The sequence below is a fragment of the Sinocyclocheilus grahami genome, unplaced genomic scaffold, assembly GCF_001515645.1.
Source record: "Sinocyclocheilus grahami isolate Dianchi unplaced genomic scaffold, SAMN03320097.WGS_v1.1 scaffold600.1, whole genome shotgun sequence".
NCBI lineage: Eukaryota > Metazoa > Chordata > Actinopteri > Cypriniformes > Cyprinidae > Sinocyclocheilus > Sinocyclocheilus grahami.
This window is the reverse complement of record NW_015505779.1, coordinates 592,154-616,561: the sequence shown is the minus strand read 5'-3', so window position 1 is coordinate 616,561 and position 24,408 is coordinate 592,154. Positions and strand designations below refer to the sequence as shown.

The 24,408-nt window shown below is 40.9% G+C and overlaps 1 pseudogene; it reads right to left on the bottom strand.

Annotated features, from left to right (window-relative positions):
• Nucleotides 1-7,655: 7,655 nt before the first annotated feature.
• On the bottom strand, nt 7,656-23,472 carry LOC107557381 (neuropeptide FF receptor 1-like; annotated as a pseudogene).
• Between the last annotated feature and the right edge of the window lie 936 nt (nt 23,473-24,408).

The window sequence follows — 24,408 nt, the reverse complement described above, 5'->3', positions numbered from 1 at the left end:
GATCCGGTGGAGGGAATGTAGACGGGCGAGTCCCTTTCTTCTTCCTTAACCACCAGATCCAGCGCCCGCTCTCGGGGTTCGGAAGCCCGCGCTGCGGTTCTTTCCCCCCGGTGAGAGGGCTCGACGCTCCGCCTGTCTTCCTCCGAGGAGGTTGATGAGGGCGTCAGTGAGCTCGCCAGTTGCACAAACATCATTACACAAGCATATTATACCTAATATTATAATGAGCAGCTTTACTGTGGAGCGGAGCTGTTTTACAGTCGCACAAGCATTATGTCAATACGATTATAAAAAGAAAAGACTCGCGCAGTCAGCTCTCGGAAATAAGGGGCTGATTGTGCTTCTCCCCGCTGAAAGCTCCGCTCCCGCCGGGCACGCTGCGAGGAGTGTGTCCGTGCTTGCGAGCTCGCGGTTCGGTCCCGCTATTGATCGCAGGGATCGCACGTGGATCTAGCGGATGGCTTGGAGACGGCTCGCTCTTTCTCCGCCTGCACTCCCTAGATCCAGCGCTCTCTCTCTCTCGAGGCTCAGAAGCCCGCGCTGTGGTTTCTTCCCCCTCTGAGCGAGAGCTAGCTGTTGCGGCTATTTTTCTCAGAGGAGATTGATAATGTTTGTGTGACCAAGTGGATCGCGCGCTGCTGAGGCAATGCCTGTATTACATCATTTTCAGTTTTTGATGTGAATCTTACCACACCAGACCATGTATACTCGTTTGGCTGTTTGGCTTTATTTGATTCTGAAGAATTAAATTAAGTATTTATCTGACCATGAGAAGTTAGATATATCATTTTCGATTTTTGAAATGAGTTTTATCACACCAGACCGTGTTACTCGTCTGGTTGTTTGGCTGCATTTAATTCTGAGGAATTAAATGATGTAGTACTCTGTTGAGGAAGGAGGCCATCGAGGTGGTCCCTCCTCACGTAGTAGAGTCCGGGTTCTACAATCGGTACTTCACCGTTCCGAGGAAGGATGGAGGGTGGTGTCCTATTTTAGATCTGTGTAATTTGAACCGCTCAGTCAGGCGACTGAAGTTCAGCACGCTCGCACTTAAACAAGTCGTGTCTCAGATCAAGTCAGAGGACTGGTTTGGCACAATCGATCTAAAAGATGCACATGTCTCCATCCTTCCTCATCACAGGAAGTTCCTGAGGTTTGCTTTTGGGGGCAAACACCGAGTTCTTCCTTTGGCCTTGCAATCTCACCCCACACTTTCACGACTCAACCACATCGACGATTGGTTGATATTAGCTCAATGCTTTACTGTGGAGCGGAGCTGTTGTACAGTCGCACAAGCATTATGTCAATACGATTATAAAAAGAAAAGACTCGCGCAGTCAGCTCTCGGAAATAAGGGGCTGATTGTGCTTCTCCCCGCTGAAAGCTCCGCTCCCGCCGGGCACGCTGCGAGGAGTGTGTCCGTGCTTGCGAGCTCGCGGTTCGGTCCCGCTATTGATCGCAGGGATCGCACGTGGATCTAGCGGATGGCTTGGAGATGGCTCGCTCTTTCTCCGCCTGCACTCCCTAGATCCAGCGCTCTCTCTCTCTCGAGGCTCAGAAGCCCGCGCTGTGGTTTCTTCCCCCTCTGAGCGAGAGCTAGCTGTTGCGGCTATTTTTCTCAGAGGAGATTGATAATGTTTGTGTGACCAAGTGGATCGCGCGCTGCTGAGGCAATGCCTGTATTACATCATTTTCAGTTTTTGATGTGAATCTTACCACACCAGACCATGTATACTCGTTTGGCTGTTTGGCTTTATTTGATTCTGAAGAATTAAATTAAGTATTTATCTGACCATGAGAAGTTAGATATATCATTTTCGATTTTTGAAATGAGTTTTATCACACCAGACCGTGTTACTCGTCTGGTTGTTTGGCTGCATTTAATTCTGAGGAATTAAATGATGTAGTACTCTGTTGAGGAAGGAGGCCATCGAGGTGGTCCCTCCTAACGTAGAAGAGACCGGGTTCTACAATCGGTACTTCACCGTTCCGAGGAAGGATGGAGGGTGGTGTCCTATTTTAGATCTGTGTAATTTGAACCGCTCAGTCAGGCGACTGAAGTTCAGCACGCTCGCACTTAAACAAGTCGTGTCTCAGATCAAGTCAGAGGACTGGTTTGGCACAATCGATCTAAAAGATGCACATGTCTCCATCCTTCCTCATCACAGGAAGTTCCTGAGGTTTGCTTTTGGGGGCAAACACCGAGTTCTTCCTTTGGCCTTGCAATCTCACCCCACACTTTCACGACTCAACCACATCGACGATTGGTTGATATTAGCTCAATCAGAGTGGATGGCAGTTCGACATCGAGATGTCGTTCTCGCTCACACGAAAAAGCTGGGGTTAAGACTTAACGCTAAGGAAAGTGTGCTTTCTCCAGTACAGAGAACCACTTATCTGGGCGTGGTGTGGGATTCGACCACGATGCAGGCACGTATGTCTCCTCCTCGGATCGAGTCAATCCTTGTCGCGAGAGTGAGAGAATGCCGGTCACTCACTGTCAAGCAGTTCCAGACTGCTGGGTCTGATGGCAGCCGTGTCCAACGTGGTTACTTTTGGCCTGCTGTACATGAGACTCCTACAGTGGTGGCTTAGGACCAAGGGGTTCTCCCTGAGGGGAAACCCGCTTTGCATGCTTGAGGTCACGCTGCGGTGCCTACGTGCCTTAGACATGTGAAGGAAACCTTGGTTCTTATGTCAGGGCCTGGTGCTGGGAGGTCCTGTGGAGCGGCCGCCATCTCACGTGGTGCATAAGTTGACTGGAGATGCTGGCCGTGTTTCTAGCTTTGAAACACTTCCTCCCAGGCCTAAGAGATTGCTATGTGTGGGTGCACACCAACAACACAGCAGTAGTCTTTTATATATGTGGGGGCAGACATCCTGTCGAACGGGCCGAGTATGGTTCTCGGACCTGATTCCTCTCCTCGACGGCACTCCATGGGAGATTCCCTTCAGGAGAGATCTCCTCTCACAGGCAGAGGGCGTGCCCCCGCCTGGAGCTGTGGAAGCTGTGGGTGTGGCCACTGTGGAGGCACAACTCATAGCTTCTGGTCTCTTAACCGAGGTTGTTGAGACCATCCTCCATCCAGAGCTCCCTCTATGAGGAAACTGTACTACTTAGTGCGGAGACCGCCAGCTCGACCCAGCTAACTGCCCATTTGGTACAGTTCTGGAGTTCCTGCAGGCCTGTTTATCCGCAGGGTTGACTCGCACCACCCTAGAGGTCTTTGTGGCGGCCATTTCGGCCTACCACGTCCCCTCTCTGTGGCCATTCAATGGGAAGACACCCTCTTCTTACACGTTTCCTCCACGGTAGGCTGAGGCCGAGGCCTCCGGCCAGAGAAGCTTATGCTAAGTGGTGGATCAGGATGCTATTCCATAGCCTTGAGCCCTCTGATCTCCCCTCTCCTTCGGTGGTCATGGCTCACTCCTCAAGAAGTTGGCCTTCGGGCGGCCCCCGCCTATTTTAGCCATTCCTGGCTCCCTTTTTTTTTTTTTCTCTCGCCTTAGTTGTGCTCTTCCACACTAGGCAGGGATTTGCGAGTCTGGCGGCGTGGGCATTCTCGTTCCCGTAGCGTTTCGACGCAGCTCGAGTTCCTGAAGGGGAATGTCTCCAGGTTACGTATGTAACCATGGTTCCCCGAAGGGAACGAGACGCTGCGTCTCAGGGCCATACTTTCGGCATCCCTGCCAGCGCTTGCTTCACTCCTGAAGCTGACGCCGGTTTCACCGCACGTGCTTTTATACTTCCTGGTCACTACGTCACCCCGCCCGTGACGTCTCGCCCATCCATTGGACTGATTACACATGTGATTCAGAGCGTGGTCACGCTGGAGGTGTTCCCGTAGCGTTTCGACGCAGCGTCTCATTCCCTTTCTTTTTTTGTCAGAACTAAATATTGTTATAAAAACTAGATCAAATTCCAAAAAGATACATTTCTGCATTGCTGCAGTACAGCTACCAGTTTTCCAGTGTCATTAAATTAATAAAAAACATTTTAAAGATCTTCAAGGCCCAAGGTGAACCCAAGTGGTTGAATGAATGAATGAAATGGTGATGATGATGACAATCAATCATTCAAACACAGCTGTCACACTTACAGGTAAGGAACAGTTAGATGTAATTAATTTGGATGTCACAAAATATGTTATTTCTTTTGTTAATGAGCTCTTTTTTTCTTTTCGCTTTGTATATTATGTCAGTATGATTTTTTAAAAAGTATTTTATGCTTATGACTGCATTTATTTGATCAAGTAGAAATATTGTGAAATATTATTACAATTTAAAATAACAGTTTTCCGTCTGAATATATTGTAAAATGTAATTTATCCCTGTGCTGGGGGGAAAAATGTATTCTACATGTCAGGGGATAAACAGGCATAATTAATTAAAAACAGTGCTTTGTTGAGCTTACAAAGTTCCTCTATTATCAGACTGTGCTGAGTTTCTTTAAGTTGCAGAATAAATTCCTCTTCCTGTCATTCCAGTTCAAAATCCAATTCAGTTTCCAGTGGGGCTTAGCCAATTCATTTCAAACTCCTGAACCGAAGGTAATTCTATTCTTAATCTTCTGCTCATCCCTGCATGTGTATCTCTTGTATTGGTGATGACTTGCTCAAGTGTTCTGGCCTTTGTTGTCTTCAGTGCTGTGATAAACTAAGAGGTGTTGTGTGTGACCGTTCTCAAAGAGCTGGTGCAAAGCCCAAGAACACAGTTAGATGTAATGTCTATTCATGCACACTTTTAGAGAGATAATAGAATGAACTGATCACATTAATTTTTTACAGTACATTTACAACACATTCATCTTGCTATTACAGCATTAAGTATAGAATAAGACATCAATGCACGCTAAAGCAAAAGCCAGGTCTTACATAAGCCACTTGGCACAGACCAATTAGGACACGCAGTGAACACTAAATACAAAAGCACATCTCAGGCAAACATTACCATCGTCCGTCTTGAGAAAAGATAAACACGGCGCATTTGGTGAGCGCAGCTTGCTGCCTGATCTGAGAAAAACACTTTGGCTTAAACATAATTCAACGGACTACGATTCAAATATCAGCAAGATCAAAATGTTTAATATCGAGTCCTTCACCAATCAGCCCACAGATTGTCCTGTTGAATGTTTAGGCTGCAGGTGGACTTTAAATGTGTGACAGTTTTGGCATGAATTCTCAGAAAAAAAGGTACAAAAGCTGTCACTGGTGTGCTTTTCAAAAGGGAGTAATTTGTACCAATTTGGTACTAATATGTACACTTTAGGTACTAAAGTACCTAAACCCTAACCCTAATTAAGTCGAGAAGTTGAAGTTTAATGCAGATGATAGCAGTGGCACAGTTTGGCTATATGCAGTAATCAAATAACTTTCTTTATAAATGACTTAAGCCTCTTTTAAAACGTCGCTTGTTTACACTTTGTGGGAAACAAAATAGGGAATTTTTAGTCCAAAATGTTATTCTTGTAGAAAAAGTAGTTGATTCTACGGTGGCCAAGAGAGCTCAGTGTGCAGCACAAAAGCAGTGTTAAGTCGCTGGGGGATACTTGTAGCAATAGCCAACAATACATTGTATGGGTCACAATTATAGATTATTTTTAATGCCAAAAATCATTAGGATATTAAGTAAAGATCATGTTCCATGAAGATATTTAGTAAATCTCCTACCGTAAATATATCAAAACTTAATGTTTGATTAGTAATATGCATTGCTAAGAACTTCATTTGGACAACTTTAAAGATGATTTTCTCAATATTTAGATTTTTTTTGCACCCTCAGATTCCAGATTTTCAAATAGATTCAAATATTGTCCTATCCTAACAAACTAAACATCAATGGAAAGCTTATTTATTCAGCCTTATGGTTTTGTGGTCCAGTATGGAACGATATTCCGGACTATTTTCAAAAGGTATTGCAAATTGTATTTTCAATTGCGTTTTCCATATGTGGACGCATAAATCGAGACATGCAAATGCAATTGCAAATATTGCCTTACCGTTTGCATTTTTGCTTTCGCGAACGCACAGTGACTGCCAAATTTCAAATGAAAAAGCAAAGTCCATTTGCAACTGTATTTCCCATGTCTTAGGAGTTATGAGCCTGTCATATTTAAATACAAATATTAATTGCCACGTCTGCTTTTTCACTCTCGCTGCGTCGCGCATGTAGCCTGCCAAAACTCCAATGGAATCGCAATTCCTTTTGCATTTGAATTTCCGATGTCTGCATGGAAAGCTGCCAATCAATGTGAGGGGGCGGGGCTATACTAGGGGGCGTGTTTGTGTTGGGAGGTGACGTCACTCACAGACGACCGCGCCGAATGCTCTGATCAATGGAGGTAATCGGTAAAGGCTCCGCTAAAGGCAGCTACCAATCAGTTTCGTACCTGTGTGAACGAACAGACAGTGCAACCTTCTTGGCACAATACATAATTCTGTCTTTTTTACCCCAAATGTAGCGATTATCCCCTGCTAACAGCGGGAGCCACAACGGTACGCACAATAGGTCAATATTCACTATGAACCAAACGCTTTCCCCTGTCTCTGCATCTCTCACTGTTTACTCTCACTTACACTTTTAATCCGTAATAGAGAGCGTGTCACACCTGCCTCAAGACCTTTTACCGTTTGCACTCCACTTGATGCACTTAAACAAACAAACAGTGCAAATCTACACGTATTTACCTATTTGCCACCTATATCTTATTCCTATCTAATAGCCTGTGTGCACCTGCCTCAAGATCTCTCAGTCTGTTTACGATCCGATAGATCAGGGTTCCTCAAATCTTGTCCTGGAGGGCCAATGCGCTGCAGAGTTTAGCTCCAACCCTGATCAAACTCACCTACCTGTGATTTTCTAATGACCCTGAAGACACTGATTAGCATGCTCAGGTGTGTTTGATTAGGGTTACAGCTAAACTCTGCAGGAAAGTGGATCTCATGGGCCAGATTTGAAGATCCCTGCAATAGATGCATGTGACAAAACAGAAAATGCTGCTACTCTTACTCTGCCTGCCCCAGATGACACTTCAGCAGTCAGATCTAGCTGCAGCTGTCACAGAACACGCCACAGCCAAGGCAAGATAACATTAAAATCACGTGCATCAATCACGGTGTCCAGTGGCTGTAAATAGTGAGAGATCTTGAGGCAGGCGCAAGGCTTTGGTGCCACATACGGGACGCAAACTCCATAACGGATTAAAACTGTTGAATAAAATATAAAGTAAGGTAGAAAATAAGTATAGATTTGCACTGTCTGTTTGCTTAAGTGCATCAAGTCGCAGCGTGTTGTGCTCTCTCGGCCACCGGATGATTCAGACTTTAAGAAGTAAGAAGAGATTTTTTTAGGACTTTACAATCTTAAAAATAAAGGTGCTTCTTCACAGCGATGCCATAGAAGAACCATTTTGGTTCCACAAAGAACCATTCAGTCAAATAACCATCTCTTTCTTTATAATCTGAAGATCCTTCTTTCGCCACAAAGAAGCTATTGTGAAACAGAAAGGCTCTTTATGGAACCATTTACACAAAAATGGTTCTTCTATGGCATTGTGAAGCACCTTTATTTTTAAGAGTGTAAGACTAACTTGACCTAATCGTCCAGTTGATTAATTTAAAGATCCGTGGAGTCATTTGTTGGCATGAATAATCCATCTATTGGTCCCAGGCTAGGTTTTTACCCACCCTGACAGGACTTATTTTCTCTGCCTCCTCCATCTGAAACACTTTTTGGTTCGTGGCACCTTTTATCCCAGATCCTGTGCTGGATCCAGTGTCATTTGAGCAGACCGAGTTATTACAAAGCCGACTGGTTCTCCTGTGCTCCAACTCCAGACAAGTCCTGGAGTCCTTCACATCGCCGTCGGTGTAAACCCGGTTCCTTCCGCTGAATGCCAAGGGGTTGGAATTGACCACAGGATCCCTCACATCTCCTCTGGATTTCCGTCGCGGTCTGCTCCTCTCCTTCATCGCGTCACAGCAGCACGAATGCGTTCGGCACACCGACTGAAACCCCCTCTTGAAGTTTTCATTGTAGTATCCGTAAATAATCGGGTTGACGCTCGAGTTGGAAAACGCCAGCCAGTGAGCGAATGGGAAGACATAGCCGCTCAACAGATCGAGCATGTCTTCATTCAGACCTCCGTAATCGGTGAGGAGCATCAGAGTCCAGAGAGGCAGCCAGGAAAGCGTGAATAAAAGCGCCACCACACTCAACATCTTAATCACTTTGATCTTCTTTTGGGAAATGAGTGGCCTTCCTTCATGCTGGGCTCCGTGAGACTGTCCGCTTTCATGCTGATCGTTCCCAGAGATCACAGAGGTGGTGTAGAGTTTGATCCCGATGCGTCCGTACATGAGCGTGATCAGGGTGAGGGGAATGAGGTAAATGTGCGCAAACAGGACGGTGGTGTAGAAATGATGCTGAAAATACAGCTGCACATCACAGAAATACATTACAGTTTAAAAAAAATTTGTTATTTCACAATATTACTGTTTGATTTTTACTGTATTTGTAATTGAATAAATGCAGTCTTATAATTATATTATTATAATTAATATATAATATATATATATATTTATATAAAATATAGAAACTGAAATGTGCCTAATTGTTATGAAGATAATGTCACAATACAAAAAAAAGTAGAAACATTAATTATTTCTTATTTCTTTGAATTTGGCTTTTGAAAAGTTTTGACCAGTTTTGTGAGATGCAACCTTGTGAGGACAGCACTGACCTGTCCACTGCGATGGCCACCAGCGTGAACACAGAGGCAGAGACGGACATGCCCTGCACCAGACCACTCATCTTACACACTGTGTTTGTGAACGGCCAACCTTGGAGGAAAAGAAAAAAATATGAAATGACTGACAAGGTAAATTGTGCTACACCTCCTCAATCTTTTCCATGTACACAAGATGCTTGCAAAAACTTCTGCTTGGCAGAAAGATGCAGGGTTTGTTTTTTTCTTACTTCACAACAAGGTCTCCTTGCTGCCCCCATTTTTCCTGACCTTGCCTCACAATACTGAATTTCCTCTAACATTAATAAATCTATTCACTTATACTGCTAATGACTCCGTGGGAAATGATTCACTTATAACAGTAATGACTCAAGTCATTCAGCATACTTATACCATGTGAAATTATCTTTAATAACACTGTGGAGAAGCAAAAATAATATTGCAATGCTATTGGCTATGGACATAATCAAGTTGCATTGACATTTTTATCAGGACAGCAGTTATTTTAGCAATTATTAGCAGTAATGCATTCAAGGAATTCAAGAATTCAAGGTACTAATTTTCTCAGTTTCTCTTGCATTCCCTGGGAAACTACAATCACTGATGCAAATTCCTATACTGGCCAGATGAAGCAGGAATAAACAGACACTTTAGCATTATTCAGATGTTTTTAACCAGGAATTTACTGGGGTATAATGGAGCTGCAATCCGCTGAACTCGTTATGGGAATTACACAAGGACACATAACCATTATCAGGACTCTAACTGGCCATTTTTATTGAATTGCACACATATTATCAGTTTAAATGAGTCCGATGAGTCATTCACTCAATGAACTAAATCCAAATAAACATATGATTCACTTACTTAGCTAAAATCATTGCTTTCAGTCATATCATACTTTAAATGAAACGTACTTAATGCATACTTGAGGTTTATGAAAATTAAACCAGCATAATATTTTTTGGTTGCACTTTATTTTACAGTATGTGTACTTACATACATACAGTGTACCTAAGGGTTAGTAACTACAAGGGTTAGTACTTCAATATTAGTTCCTAGTTATTACCCAGTTATTGTAATTACTATATAATAAGTAGTACATAGTATGTACAGGCGGACAAGGACTGTAAAATAAAGTGCTGCCATTTTTCCTATATTCATTATTTCTTTGATGAATAGAAAGTTCAGTTACACTTTATTTTAAGGTGTGCTTGTTACAGTGTACAGAGTAATGTTACTTTAATTGCATGTACTTACTATATGGTTAGGGATAGGATTAGGGTTACTTGCATGTAATTATGCAGAGTTTATTGTTATTATAATAGTAAAATCATGTTCAAGGACACCTTGAAATAAAGTGTAACCAAAAGTTCAAAAGAACAGCATTAATTTGAAATAGATGTTTTTTGTTTTTTTTGTCAGTGTACAGAGTAATGTTACTTTAATTGCATGTACTTACTATATGGTTAGGGATAGGATTAGGGTTACTTGCATGTAATTATGCAGAGTTTATTGTTATTATAATAGTAAAATCATGTTCAAGGACACCTTGAAATAGTGTAACCAAAAGTTCAAAAGAACAGCATTAATTTGAAATAGATGTTTTTTGTTTTTTTTGCAACAATGTAAAAGTCTGTACTGTAACTTTTTGTTCAATTCCTTCTTCTCTTTTTATTTTTAAACCACTGTGTTGACAGATTCTGTGTGGGCCTATTCCAGTAGCATAATGTGCAGATTTTGGACAGCAAGGATGGGTGGTTTGAAGACACCTTGACATTAAGACATCTGGACTGGACAGAGAAAAAGAAAAACAGAGGCCAGTGACCACTGAGCTCTTGTGTCCTGTGGTCTCTCTGTGAAGCATCAGTAGCCCACAGCGATTCCATGCTTATGAAGAAAGCGACCAATACAGCCAGTTCTGTTCTCACTGGAGGCCATTCATGAGAGAAGGATGCAATCATAGTCCAGAATAAACAATCGTGCTCCTCATCCACTACACAATAGGTATGCACAATGTTTTCAATCAGAAATGATTATTCATTGAGTGCAATGCAATGCAATGTCGCTTTGGATAAAAGCACCTGCCAAATGCATAAATGTACATGTAGCTAAAGAACTTCAGAATAATGAAAGATACTTTTTATCTTGGAGCCCTTTATTATAGAACCTGAAACTGTACTAATGTGGTTTTGCGGTAATTGTGTCCTATACAAGATTTTTGTGTGTTTGCTACTTCAGGAAAAAAGTGTTATTTTTATATCCATTGTAGGAAGTGACCATCTCTAAAGCGATCAGAGATGCTGCATGTGAGCTTATCGCAATGGACACGTTAGTGAGTCACGTACGAAGATGCAGCTCTCAGTTCTCTATAAGAGTGTGCAGGTGTAGCTTTCACAGAGGGTTGATGAAGGAAACATAAAGGACAATGTGCAGTCATTATCGCAAAAATCAACCCAGACAGAGTGATCGGGATTTTGTATTATCCTGAACCATTTTGTGGTAATGACTGTCTAGCTGTGCATTATCCTGCTTATTCTATGGCTACTTAAAGAGACATACTCAAACTATCATCATGGCATTAGAGCTGGTACACCGTTGTCGCTTGCAAAATCAAAATGACGGCGCCGTGAGTGTACACTTACAGATTAAGGGGTGGTGATATTATAATGAGATCTCTTTGCCACGTCACCAAGAGAGCGAAATCAGACGCGCTGGTTTTCTCAGACGCTTGCAGAAAAAGGCTTCCCAAAACAAAGTTACTGGGTTCATCTTTTTCACATTTCCTTGGTTGGTAGATGGACCTTGGACCTGATTATAGCACTTACAACCTGGAAAAGTCAGATTTTCATGATATGTCACCTTTAACTAATCGGACGTGAAGTATTCATTTGAGTTTAAATCTGATTTGGACAGACCACAGAGAACAGGAGTTTTAAAAAGAATGGCCAGTGCTGCCATAGACAATGGTCTGCTGAATGGACCAATCAGAAGTGTTCAAAAAGGTACATAATAAATTTGGATATTATAAACAATGTAACAGCATGAGGGAGAATGTAATCTTTGCAAACAAACAGCTCTTTCAGAGAAAAACAGGTGCATGGAGACATCACTACTAAATATGTTTGCCAAACTAAACAGTATAACATGTGGGTACAGTTTAACAAGAACATTTTGTGTAAACTATATGGGTTGTTATGAAAAAAAGTAACTAACTTTGCTTCACACTAAGCAAATGTATGTTCCTTCAGTCCTAAGTGCACTAGCAGAGATTTAAAGGCCAGTGTCTGCTGTAATGTTTCCAGTGCAAACACCAACATGCAACAGAAAGCTGATGACCACATCACCGCCACCTGCTTTGTTCAGAAAATTGTGTTTATATGCTTTTAAAGCCTTTTAAAGACAGTGCAAGAGAAAAGAAACCACTGGTGGAGCATGAGGGAAAAGACTAGCACACACTAGCTGGCCATCAGTGCATTTTATCTTTTGAATGTTGGTGTGGTGAAGCCTCTAACAAGCTTGCTGAACAGCATCTCCAGCTAAAGGTCATTTATGGGGTATTATGTGCAAGATGTTTTTCTGGTAATTACATTTCCCCTGTCCCTGTTTATTTACAGTTGGCAAGAGGCATGAAAATCCTTCCAGACTGCTAAAAGCAAACATTGCACGAGTGTAAAAAAAGACTTGATGTTTTCCTGGCTGCTGCATCCATTGAATAATCAGAGGTGATTTTATTCACTGCAAAAGTTTTGTGTGGCCCAAGAAAACTATACTACTCACTGTCGCTGGTTTGCATCAGCTCTATATTTTAAAACAACAATGACAAAGAAAGAGATACGTTTTATTTATGGTTAACCTATTAGCAAGAATTTTTGGCAGTACTCTAGAATAGGGAACACTTATTCACTATTAACTACGACTTTTCCCTCAATAAATTCCTAATTTGCTGCTTAGTAATAGTTAAAAATAGTTGTTAAGTTTAGGTATTGGGTAGGATTAGGGATGTAGAATAAAGTCATGTAGAGTAAGTCATGCTTATAGTACTAATAAATGGCTAATATTTCAGTAGTATGCATGCTAATGAGCAACTAGTTAAGAGACCCTAAAATAAAGTGTTACCTAATTTTTTTGATTAGAATTATTAAAAATAGTTTTATTCATATTTACTACATTTCACATTTTAATTTCATTGCATTCAATCCACTTAAATTTGTAAAACTAGTAAACGTAATCCATTAATCCATTGTGTATGTTTTCATCGTATTATATCATTTATTTAATCATATTTTATTATAGCATTCATTCATATTTTTAATTTGTTTTATTTTAATACTTTCAGTTTTTGTATTAATTTTAGCTGAAGTTTTAATCATTTTATTAACCACTTTTGTCATTTTTTTTAATTAATTTTCCTATTTAGCTTTAATTTATTTTTATTTCGGTTTTAGTTTTAGCCAACAACAACAGCATATGCTATAAGGTCCAGTTTGGAGCCCATTGACTTTCATTGTAAGGCAGCTGAAACACTGTTCAAAAATATCTCTTGCAGAAGAAAAACTATCAAGGCCAGGCATGCTCTGCTCCAGAAAGCAGCCTAGTCAACACAGACAACTTTTTGCAAACGTGATAGAAGAAAGTATGTTTTTGTCCTCATTGTATGACAAAGTTAATGCAGTTGCTCAGAACGAGCAAAGACACGTGCCAACCAGCAAAATGTGCTCAGAAAGAGCGTTTGCTGTTCTGACCCAAATCCAATATTTGATTAGAGCCTTTTGTTCTATAGAGCCATTAAGCCCAATAGAAAGAGCAAACATAGGAACTGACATATGTGCTGCTGCCAGTGAATGTCAGAATAGGTCAATGCTGCATGAGTATTAGCACTAGATTTAGAACTGTGGGACTGATGCACAAGCTGTCATAATGCAGTGCATAAGAGCAAGCCGGCCTCGGGTTCAGCGCCGTAATAAGAGAGATCTGCTCTGTGGAGAGATGCTCAACAGGTATGCTTTTTGGCATGAGTGCTGGGGAAGGTTTAAAGACAGGACTGAGACGTTTTTTTCTCATTAATTTTTTTTTTCTGTGTGTTTTACCTGTAATGAGGTTGTCCACCAGGGTTGTCGGGATACAGAAAATGCCCACCAGAAGGTCGCTCACGGCCAGGTTGAGGATGAAGAGGTTGGTGACTGTTCTCATCCGCCGGTTCTCCAGCACAATCAGACACACCAAGCCGTTTCCCACCATGCACAGCAGGAAGATGAAGAGGTAGGCCACGGTCAGGGCGGCAGCCACAGGTAGAGAGTGCTGGTAGTAAGGGTAGTAGATAATAATGGTGTGGTTGGTGACGTTACTGTTGTTTGCGTAATCATTCTGGAGGCTGCTGTTCAAATAGAGTGCGGGAAGCTCTTGCAACATCTCCATTTCTGCTGTGCCTCTTGCTATGCACCTGATGGCGAACACAAATCACACACACACACACACACACACACACCACAGGAGAGCCAATTCAAATCAATACTGTCAAAATGGAGACGAAAAGATGACTTTTCAGTGTAAAATGCATTTGTGCAAAGAATTTGGGCACAGCAGTGCATCAGGCTAATGGGAATGTGCAGTCATTTTCTACAGATGCATCTGATGCGTGCCTAAGAGACTGTTCATTGCTCATTGTTTTGTGTGATTTTATGCATAGTGAGTATAAAACGGTTCATGCTGTTTGTGAAAATGTACGTACTGTATGGACAAAACTTGCTTTATAAAAATACAACATTTGTATTTCCAGAAGAAGTCAACAGCGCTTGCAAGGCAGAAAAAAAATGCATTTTGGACTATAAACACATACATAAACACACACACACACACACATAAAACTCAAACACACACACATTTCTTGAAATTGTGACTCCTTGTCTCGAAACTCTAAACACAAATTCATAACTTCTCACCCAATTCCCCATAATTCCTATTTTCAGGTCAAAAAAACAAACTTCGCCCTCAGACATGACACACAAGCCCTCAGAAACATACACACCACAACACAGTCTACAACACAGTCTTACACACTAATGAGATAAATTCAGAACACTGTTGCAAAAAAGGAAAAGCTCAAACACCAAAGAATTGCATATGAACACAACAGAATATAGAGTCATCTCGCAGTTATGCAAAAATACAGTACATGTAAGAAGTACTGTACTTGGTTACAAATCAGTTCAGCAGTTACTGTATGAGTTTGAGGGTGTGCAATTAGTTCTTCGGTATTTACTGTACATACTGTATATATAAAAAGCTAAAGTTCTCTCATCTGAAGTACTGCTACTGTTCTGTCATTATATTTGATCTGTCAGTAGTATTGAAAGCCTGTAGGCCAGCTGTCCTCATGCACAAGAACATGATCAACTACAGCGCTGTGTATTTCATCAGGAATAAATGTCCTTTGACCCCGTCCCCTTCAGGTTTCTTTTCCCTTCCTCTTCCTCTTTGTCTCACACTAGTAGAATTCATTCTCCAAATCACATAATCAGCTGTGCTCCTTTTTATATCATCCTGAGATTCTGACCTGTGTGTCATCAGTTTAGCTGCTGAATGTTCACACATGGATAAATGTGTGCTGTTTGTGTTCATTTTGTGATTCTTGAGGTAGTTATATTGTGAGTTTGTGTTTTCTAAATGAGAACATGGTTAAACCTGTGCAAAACGATGCCGTTCTTGTGTAGAGTTTAGCTGAAAACACTGAGCAAATTGGAGCGTGTGTGCAAACAGGTGAAATGTGTTAAACGTTTTGAGAAACGTGTCTTTGGTTCAGGAACTGTATGAATAGTTTGGAAAATTGTGCCAAACGAATCAGTTATAGTGTGTTAGCAATCGAGAAAAACTGTAAAACTGCTAGTGGGAAAAGAACTGCAGTGCGAGTATACGTTTAGGTTTTAAAAGGATGGTTTAGATTTTGGTTTTGGTTATACAACACATCGTGTTTAGAATCAGAAGCAAAAAATATGATAAATTACAATTCAGTATGCAAATGATGATGATGTCATTGCTTTCAGTGGTGGAATACTGAACATTCTATGCAAGTTAAAGGCACAATATGTAATTTTCGCCACTAGACCGAAAATTACATAATCCATAATCCAATTCATAAAGCTTCCTCTGTTGTCCTCACCATTCCACTCACATATTTGTTTAGAGCTGTTTTTGCTTGTGCGGTGCAGATTTCTCTCTTGATTCAGACATGACATCTTTTTCACTCTACAAAGCAATCCATTGTGTGCAATACCTCGTGCAGTACAACAACTATCTATACGATCTGCTACGAAAGATCTGTGCAATACTAAATTGTCAATTGATCACTACTAATGCCATTAGTGTGCAAAACAATGCAGCAGTTACTGCTCCTTAATGTACAATACTCAGTACTCCGCATAGCTTTTGTACTTTATACATCACTATGCAGTAGCTGGCTTATTTTGCACTACTGCCTTGACTGTACTTGTTTTGTGTGTATTGTTGTAGGTAATCTTATTTAGACTAAATATATCCTGATTAAATTGGATGCTTAGCTTGCACTAAGCTCTTTGTATAGTGAGAATAAAATCTTGTGAATGTTATGGACAGAGGACTTGTACTATAGTCAGAAGCAACAATTTGAAGTTAAACTCATCATAATGATGGATTTGTTTAATACACACAAGCAGATTTTCACTTCACAAGATGTTAACTGATGGACTGGAGTGCTGTGGAATATTGTGATGTTTTTATCAGCTGTTTGGACTCTCATTCTGACGGCACCCATTCACTGCAGAGCATCCATTGCTGAGACACTGATGCAATGCTACATTTCTCCAGATTCATTCCAAAGAAGAAACAAATTCATCTATATCTTGAATGGCCTATGGGTGAGTAAACTGTCAACTAATTTACATCTTTGGGATGAACTATTCCTTTAAATTAATTAATTGAATCAATTTAATTATGTAGCTGGTGTGTGGTGAGCGCACTGGCGCTGTTGTCCTGTGGCTGCTGTCGCATCATCCAAGTGGATGCTGCACACTGGTGGTGGTTGAGGAGAGACCACCCCACATGATTGTAAAGCGCTTTGGGTGCACAACAATACACAATAAAGCGCTATATAAATGCATAATTCATTCATTCATTCATTTCCTGTTGTGATATTGTGGAGCAGCGGAAGAAAAATAAACGGTTCAGGAATTGACACTGAGTCAGACTTAAAGTGCCCCTATTATGTTATTTGAAAGGTTCATAATTTGGGTTTGGGAGTCCCCAACAACAGGTTTACATGCATGCAAAGTCAAAAAATGCTTTAATTTTCTCATAATATGCAATTATAAGATAGTTCCTATAATATTTCTCAAGGACTTGGAAAAATATCCATATTCAAAACATAATAATCACTTTAATGTAGCTTGTGCCAGCAGTTGTACACAGAAGCCGCTCCGGGCGGATGACGTATGAGGTCGGCGTTGCGCATGCGCCGCTAAGAAGTGATGAACGCAGAAGCGCAGCAGAGAGATCAAAACAAAACAACGGTCTCTAATTAGAAGTACAAAACGAGGATTTGTAAAGAAGAATGTCAGAGGATTTAGATATAAGCCAAGAGGAGACTGGTTTTCCTTTGCTAAAGTAAGGAAACTTTGCTTCCTTTGCTCCTGTTAACAAACGTTGGTTTTCACGAGACGCACCGACGCATGAGACACTTTTTTTATGGATGGGCGCTTTTTATTGAACTTCTTTTGGGCTGATGCATGCAACACCCACTGAGCGGCATTAAACAGCTTGAAAGATCAAAGAAAATTTTGAAAAGGATGACTCGGGGGTGAGTAATTTATGGACTAATTTTCATTTTTGGGTGAACTAACCCTTTAACTGCTGCTTTCTCACTGCTGTCAGGTTTTGTTGTGTTTATTTCGTTATTGGAAGGAAACGCCAAACGCCGCTCAGCTTGACTGATTGCACAGACACTATTGGAAGAGAGCTGAACTGGATGATGACATCACTGAATCATCAATGAATTAACTGAAAAATGACTCTTTGTTATTGTACTCTTGCATTATTGTTTTTTATTGCTGTTTTCAATGACAACAAATAAGAGCTTTTTTTTGTCTTAGCTAGGCTGGAGTTTATTAAATATATGACTTTACACAGAGACATTTGAGATCAGAGTTTCATTCTGGACAAACAAAGGCAGGTTCTGTTGTAAGGCTGCATGTGCGCCTTGTTTATATGACCTTTATATTACTTTTAGAGAGTAAGGACAAGACCCTCATAGCAATCTTCATGTGCACATCCATTACAATGTGCTTGAAACAATAATATTACTTACTCCAACTTCAAATGGCTGGAATTGAAATTAAAGGCTTTTTTAAACCAAGCGCATACTACAACATTAAAGCTTGTTGTTGTGTCATATTTGAAGTGTGCACATTTCAAACCGTTTTGAAATCTGGTTGACCTCTTTTCACCTTTTATGATTTTTTTTAAATGTTTCTTTAAACTTGAAAGCTTCAGTCCTTGATTCATTGTAATTCCATGGCAAAGTGACCAGAATATTTTTCAAAACATCTTGTTCCACAGAAGGAAGAACCTTCAGAACAGCATGAGGGTAAGTAAATGTTCTTTTTTGGGCCTTTGAAAACTGAACAAAATTGCTACAAGTTTTCTCACAAAGCCACAACCATCATGCACTGCTTGACCTTAGTTCAAAGGAGTACTAACACTACAATAGAATGAAAATTGGATTCATGTGTTGACTCAAGCCACCTCTCATCACCTCTGGTCAGAGCCATTTGAGCGACACAAATTATTCGCACATTCATGTGAAAGGAAAGTGTTGTTTCTTGTGAAAAGTGAATTCATTCTCTGGATTTTTTAAGTATTTTGTTTGATCCACTTGTTGCAATTGTCACAAAATTGGCAACCAGAAAGTGAGTTATTTTCTAGGAACAAATGTTTGTATGGTGGTAATTTAATATAATATAATTTCTAAAAGTAAATAATAAATCTGTTGTATTATACTGTAAATTCCAACGGTTTTCAAATTATTTGCATTTACATAAAAGTCACTCCACTTTTTGTATGTTTAAATACAGGGTTTCTGTTGATCAAGTACCTTTCTTTATAAAGCACCTTCCAGATTGTGTAAAAGCAGCTTTTCAGTAATAAACAGGAAAATAGTGTCAATAATGCAAACAAAATTCAATTCTGCTGTAAAGAAGCTCTAAAAAGAGGACAATCACAAACAGTAACTTTTTCAGTTAATGTCAGTTCAGTTCAACTCTCATCCAATAGTATCAATCAAGTCAACAATATTGCCAAGAATTTAGTGGGTCTAAAAAGTCTTAATTCACTCTTCTGCAAATTAAGGCCTATGGCATTCAATGTGGCATGCTGTCACGAATCCTGTCCATGGACTTCCGTTCAATCACCACCAGAGGTCACCCTTCCATTACATTGACTCTCGCACTACACAAACTGTTGCATGTCATCCCGGACTACATATCCCATCATCCATTGCACTGATTGCACACAGCACTGATTGCACACAGCTGTAACCAATCACACATTCACTATATAACACTCACTCAAACAACCATTCACGGCCGAGTATTGTATAGCGTTTATCACTCATAGCGTTAGCTACTCTACGAAGCCATTTCTAGTTCTTAGTTCCAAGTCATAGTTTCGCCCTGCCTGCTTTCCCGTGTTCAGATTCTTGCCTATGTATTTTGTATTATCCTTTCATCTTGCCATTCGGACTATGTTTGCACTTTGCCTGGACTATTGCTCATGTTGTCAGATTTCCCCTCTTGTCAAGCCCTCTGGATATTGTTAGCCGCTGCTCGACCACGCCCGTTTTGGATTACTCTTCTGTCTTGCCCTCAGTATACCTGTTTGTCATTGTCTGACCCATGCCTGTTATGACCACGTCTCTTAATAAAGCCTTGCATATGGATCCGCATGCCTCAGCACTGTTAATTAATATAAATAATCTGTAAAAATGTATATATCTTCTTCAGTATTTGCATCTTGTTTTCCCATTCAAATATTTAAATATTCTTAAATCAAGATAAATTTACAAAATGAAAAATGAAGATGTGAAGTCTGAAACTATTTAAAAAGTCTTAAAATGTCCTTCATAAAACCTGCAGAAAAAAACCTAAGAAAACATGAAATACTACTTTCATATGTTTGTTAATAAAACTGTTATAAAAAAGTCATAAACACTACAAAAGTAATTAAACTAACTTTTCACCCCACCAGTCCTCAGTACACACTTTGTTTAGCTCACAGTTCTCATTGGTTGGTTGGCTTGGTTTGTTGTCCAGTTCAGTAACCATTACTGTATAACTCATTTCTGTTTATGAATTTTTTGAACATTGGATTATTTCAAAGTATACGTTTTGCAAAACTAAAGAGAATATTCAGAGCAAATGACTAACTCTTCTGAGTACTGTTCACCACCTTAATCCCATTACCTTGACTCTGCAGAAAGCAGAGGCAACTTTCGGTAGTTATTCTATGAAAAATACAGTCAAATTTTAAACCAGAACCCCACCGGGAATTCAATTCAAAACGCTTGCATGTGGAAAGGAGGGTAATAGATTTCAGGTGCCTCCAGAGTCTTTAAAGCTTTTCTATGACCGATTTCATTCTCAGAATAATCTGAAGGGATAGCTAAAAAATATATTTTTACATTTTCAGGAGGAGGTAAGAAGAAGCTTGAAATTATGGAGGTGAGAATAATGAATGACCTTGTGTCATCGCTAGAGAAGGTGGTGAGTAGCATTCTCACCTACACTGCGTGTGTGTGTGTGTGTGTACCTGTTTTTCTATTCTGGTGGGGACTTAAACCTGAATACACACAGACTCATGGGGAGTCTCTAAATTGAGGTCCCCATGGGTAAACAAGCTAATAAATCACACAGAATGAATTTTTTTGAAAATCTAAAAATGTAGAAAGTTTCCTGTAAGGGGTAGGTTTAGGCAATAGAATATATGGTCTTGGGCTGCGTTTCCCAAAAGCTTCGTAAGCCTAAGAAGTTCGTAAAAATGATCGTACGACTGATCTTAATATTACGGTCTGTTTCCCAAAATCACCGTAACTTAAGTAGCATTTGAAAACCATCGTAGATCTACGAGTGCTCTGGAGTAATCGTAAAACTCTAAGTCCATCGTAAAAGACAGAGTTATGCGGTCACCTGCAGGACAATCGGCAGATTACACCTTTAACTTTAGTCAAGTGCAATGCGATTATAATATAATATATAAGGATTTGATTGCACTTTATTGTACATTTTATTACTCTTTTTTTATTATTAATTTATAAATGAAATAATTAAAAAGGGCAGAAAAAATTTAAATACACATCTAAATTAAATGACTGAATGGGAATAAAAATTAATAAAAGAAGTAATGTAGGAAATATGCTTCAAAGACTGGGGAAAAAATCTGTCAATGACTTGCTGACGTGCACGAAAACCGCATTTCAATAAACGAGAGTGTACTACAATTACGAGCCATTCTATGAGGTGACATTTCAGCACTTGACAAACGGATAGCGACTCCTAAGTAGCACTTAAAGCACAGCTATGTGCGATTGTGTTAAGTGCTTTTTTTGGAAACGCACGTGAAACAATAACGAACATCATAAAATGACTCGTAGAAAATGCTCTTAAGTGCTAATATATATGTGTGTGTGTGTGTGTGTGTGTGTGTGTGTGTGTGTGTGTGACAAATTTCCACTTTCCTTTCAGGTCAGTGATGGAAAAATTATAATGCCTCATCACATTTAAAATGCCTAACATATAATTTTTTAGTTACTACCAATGCAGATACCAGTGCAGAATTTAATGATGGGGCTGAGATGTTTTTTGTTTAGTTGATTACTAATGAAAATGTACGAGCATGAGCCTTGGTGGTACAATGATACAATGTTGACATTAAAACTGCATATGCCAATTATCTATGCAAATTTAGAGGCTTTTCATCGCTTGAATGCACCCAAATCAAACAGTGACAACTTCAAAATTTGGTGCATGTCATTTACCTGTGTTCTTTTGTGGAAAGTCAGTATAATTATTCTTGGCCAACATCCACACATCCCGTGGAGTTTAGAAGTCTTCTGGATTATGAGCTACTGGCAAGGGATCAAGGCTTGGTTAGTTATCCCTGTTATCCCCTGCTGGTAGAAGCCAGAAATGTCTGGCAACAAAATATGCCGTATCAGTATCTGTGTTTAAAAGAATATGCTAAATGTGTTTTTTTTGTGCTTAATTGTTTGAATGCACACTGCAATTTTAAAGTCTGCCTTTAAAGTTTTTTTTGTGCATTTAATGGTTTACTTATAGAATATCTTTTTAGAGCTATCGCAGAAAGAATATTTTGTGATGTCTAGCAGTATAACAAAGTTGGTATTTGTTGTTCTGCTTTTTGTTTTCTTTGTGTTGATCTGGCTTTGTGTCTTTTATTTTTAATGCTGCCTTGTCTTGGCTATTTTCTGTTCATATTTCCTGATTGTGTCCAACTGAATCTTGTTTTATTAATCCTGTTATCAATTATATACTGTATTATAGCTCTTCATTTTTTTTGTCCAGTCTTGTCTTTGTATGGTTGTAAAGTTTGGTTTCATTTTATTTTAAGGTGTCCTTGTTACAGTGTATTAACTACATGTACTTACTATATGGTTAGGATTAGGTTTAGAATTAGTTGCATGCAATTATGCATAATTTATTGTTATTATAATAGTAAGTACATGTAACAAGGACACTGTATAGTAAGTGTTACCTAAAGTTTGATACTGTAAGTTTTGACATTTGTTTTCACATGATTCACGTATCTCGACTTGAAAATTAAGGTGCAATGAGTTGATAGTGATTCTGTCAACATAATTGAAAAGACATGTAAGGATTAGGGAGAATTTAACTATATGGAAAAAACTTATGAACCCACATTAGAACTAGGGGATACAGGAGACACTGAGACACTAGGAGGAACACAGGAGGTAAGTAATGCAAGAAGTATTTATGCAGGCTGGTAATGAGGTGCTTGATTGGTGACAGGTGCTCAGAACTCAGGTGAGAGGGATCGTTGTGATTGGGTGGTGGCGGAGCCTGGCCGATCTGTTACAGTACCCCCCCCTCCACGGCCCGCTCCTGAGGGCCGAAAACCCTGACGTCGTGGTGGTCTACCTCTGCCCCGAGGTGCCGGCTGATCAGGATGGGCAGCATGGAACTCTGACATTAAGGCGGGGTCCAGTACATCGGTCCTAGGTACCCATGAGCGTTCCTCGGGTCCATATCCTTCCCAGTCCACGAGGTATTCCAGCTGACCACCACAGCGCCGGGACTGCAGAATTTCCTTCACCTTGTATACCGAGCCTTCATCCAGGATCAAGGGAAGAGGGGGTTCCTTCGTCTGGCCAGGCTCTGTGGGGAGAGAGACAGGGTCATGGTGAGGTTTGAGTAGTGATACGTGGAACGAATTCTGTATTGTGAGGGGAGTTGGAGTTTAAGTTACCGGGTTTACTTGCTCCAGGATGGTGAAAGGGCCAACAAATCTGGGACTGAGCTTTTTACAGGGCAGGCGCAGTCTGATGTCCCGAGTCGACAGCCATACCTTCTGCCCTGGTTCATAGGTGGGTGTTTCAGCTCTTCGAAGGTCTGCTGCCGTCTTCTGCCTGCACACTGCCCGTTGGAGATGGTGATGAGCAGCATCCCAGACCCTCTCGCTTTCCCGGAACCAGTAGTCTACCGCCGGAACATCAGAAGGCTCCCCGGACCAGGGGAACAGTGGTGGCTGGAACCCGAGCACGCACTGGAAGGGAGTGAGACCAGTAGAAGGCTGTCGCAGGGAATTCTGGGCATACTCGGCCCAGCCCCGGAACTGGTTCCAGGAATCCTGGTGGCCATGGCAGAAGGTTTGTAAGAATCGCCCCACCTCCTGAATCTTCCTCTCCGTCTGACCATTCGATTGGGGATGGTATCCGGACGAGAGACTTACGGTCACATCTAGGAGGTTAAAGGCATTCCATTCCTTGGAGATAAACTGCGGTCCCCGATCGGAGACAATGTCTTCGGGAAGTCCATAATATCGGAAGACGTGATTGAATAGCCACTCCGCAGTTTCTAGAGCCGTGGGGAGACCTCTGAGGGGCAGAAGGCGACATAACTTCGAGAAGTGGTCAATAATCACCAGGATGCATGTGTTACCTTCAGAGGGGGGCAGGTCAGTGACAAAGTCTACTCCTAGGTGTGACCAGGGGCGATTTGGCACTGGAAGAGGAAGGAGTTTGCCAGATGGTAAATGGCGCGGGCTTTTGGACATGGCACAATCCGGACATCCTTGCACGAACCTTCTCACGTCCCTTGCCATATTGGGCCACCAGAAGCGATCTCATAGCAGCGAGAGGGTGTTGTTGGCCCCTGGATGGCCAGTGCCTCGGGAGGAGTGAGCAGAGTGAATGAGTGGGGTGCGCGGTGTCCGTGGTACGTACTGGCATCCTAGAGGACAGCCCGGCGGATTGTTAGGAGCTGTGTTGGAGGCCACTGAAGGGGAATTCTATTCGATCGGACTGACGATCATCTTTGGTGGGATGATGCTTTCCGGTTCTTCGGGGCCTTCTATGTGACTGTGAATACGCGACAAGGCGT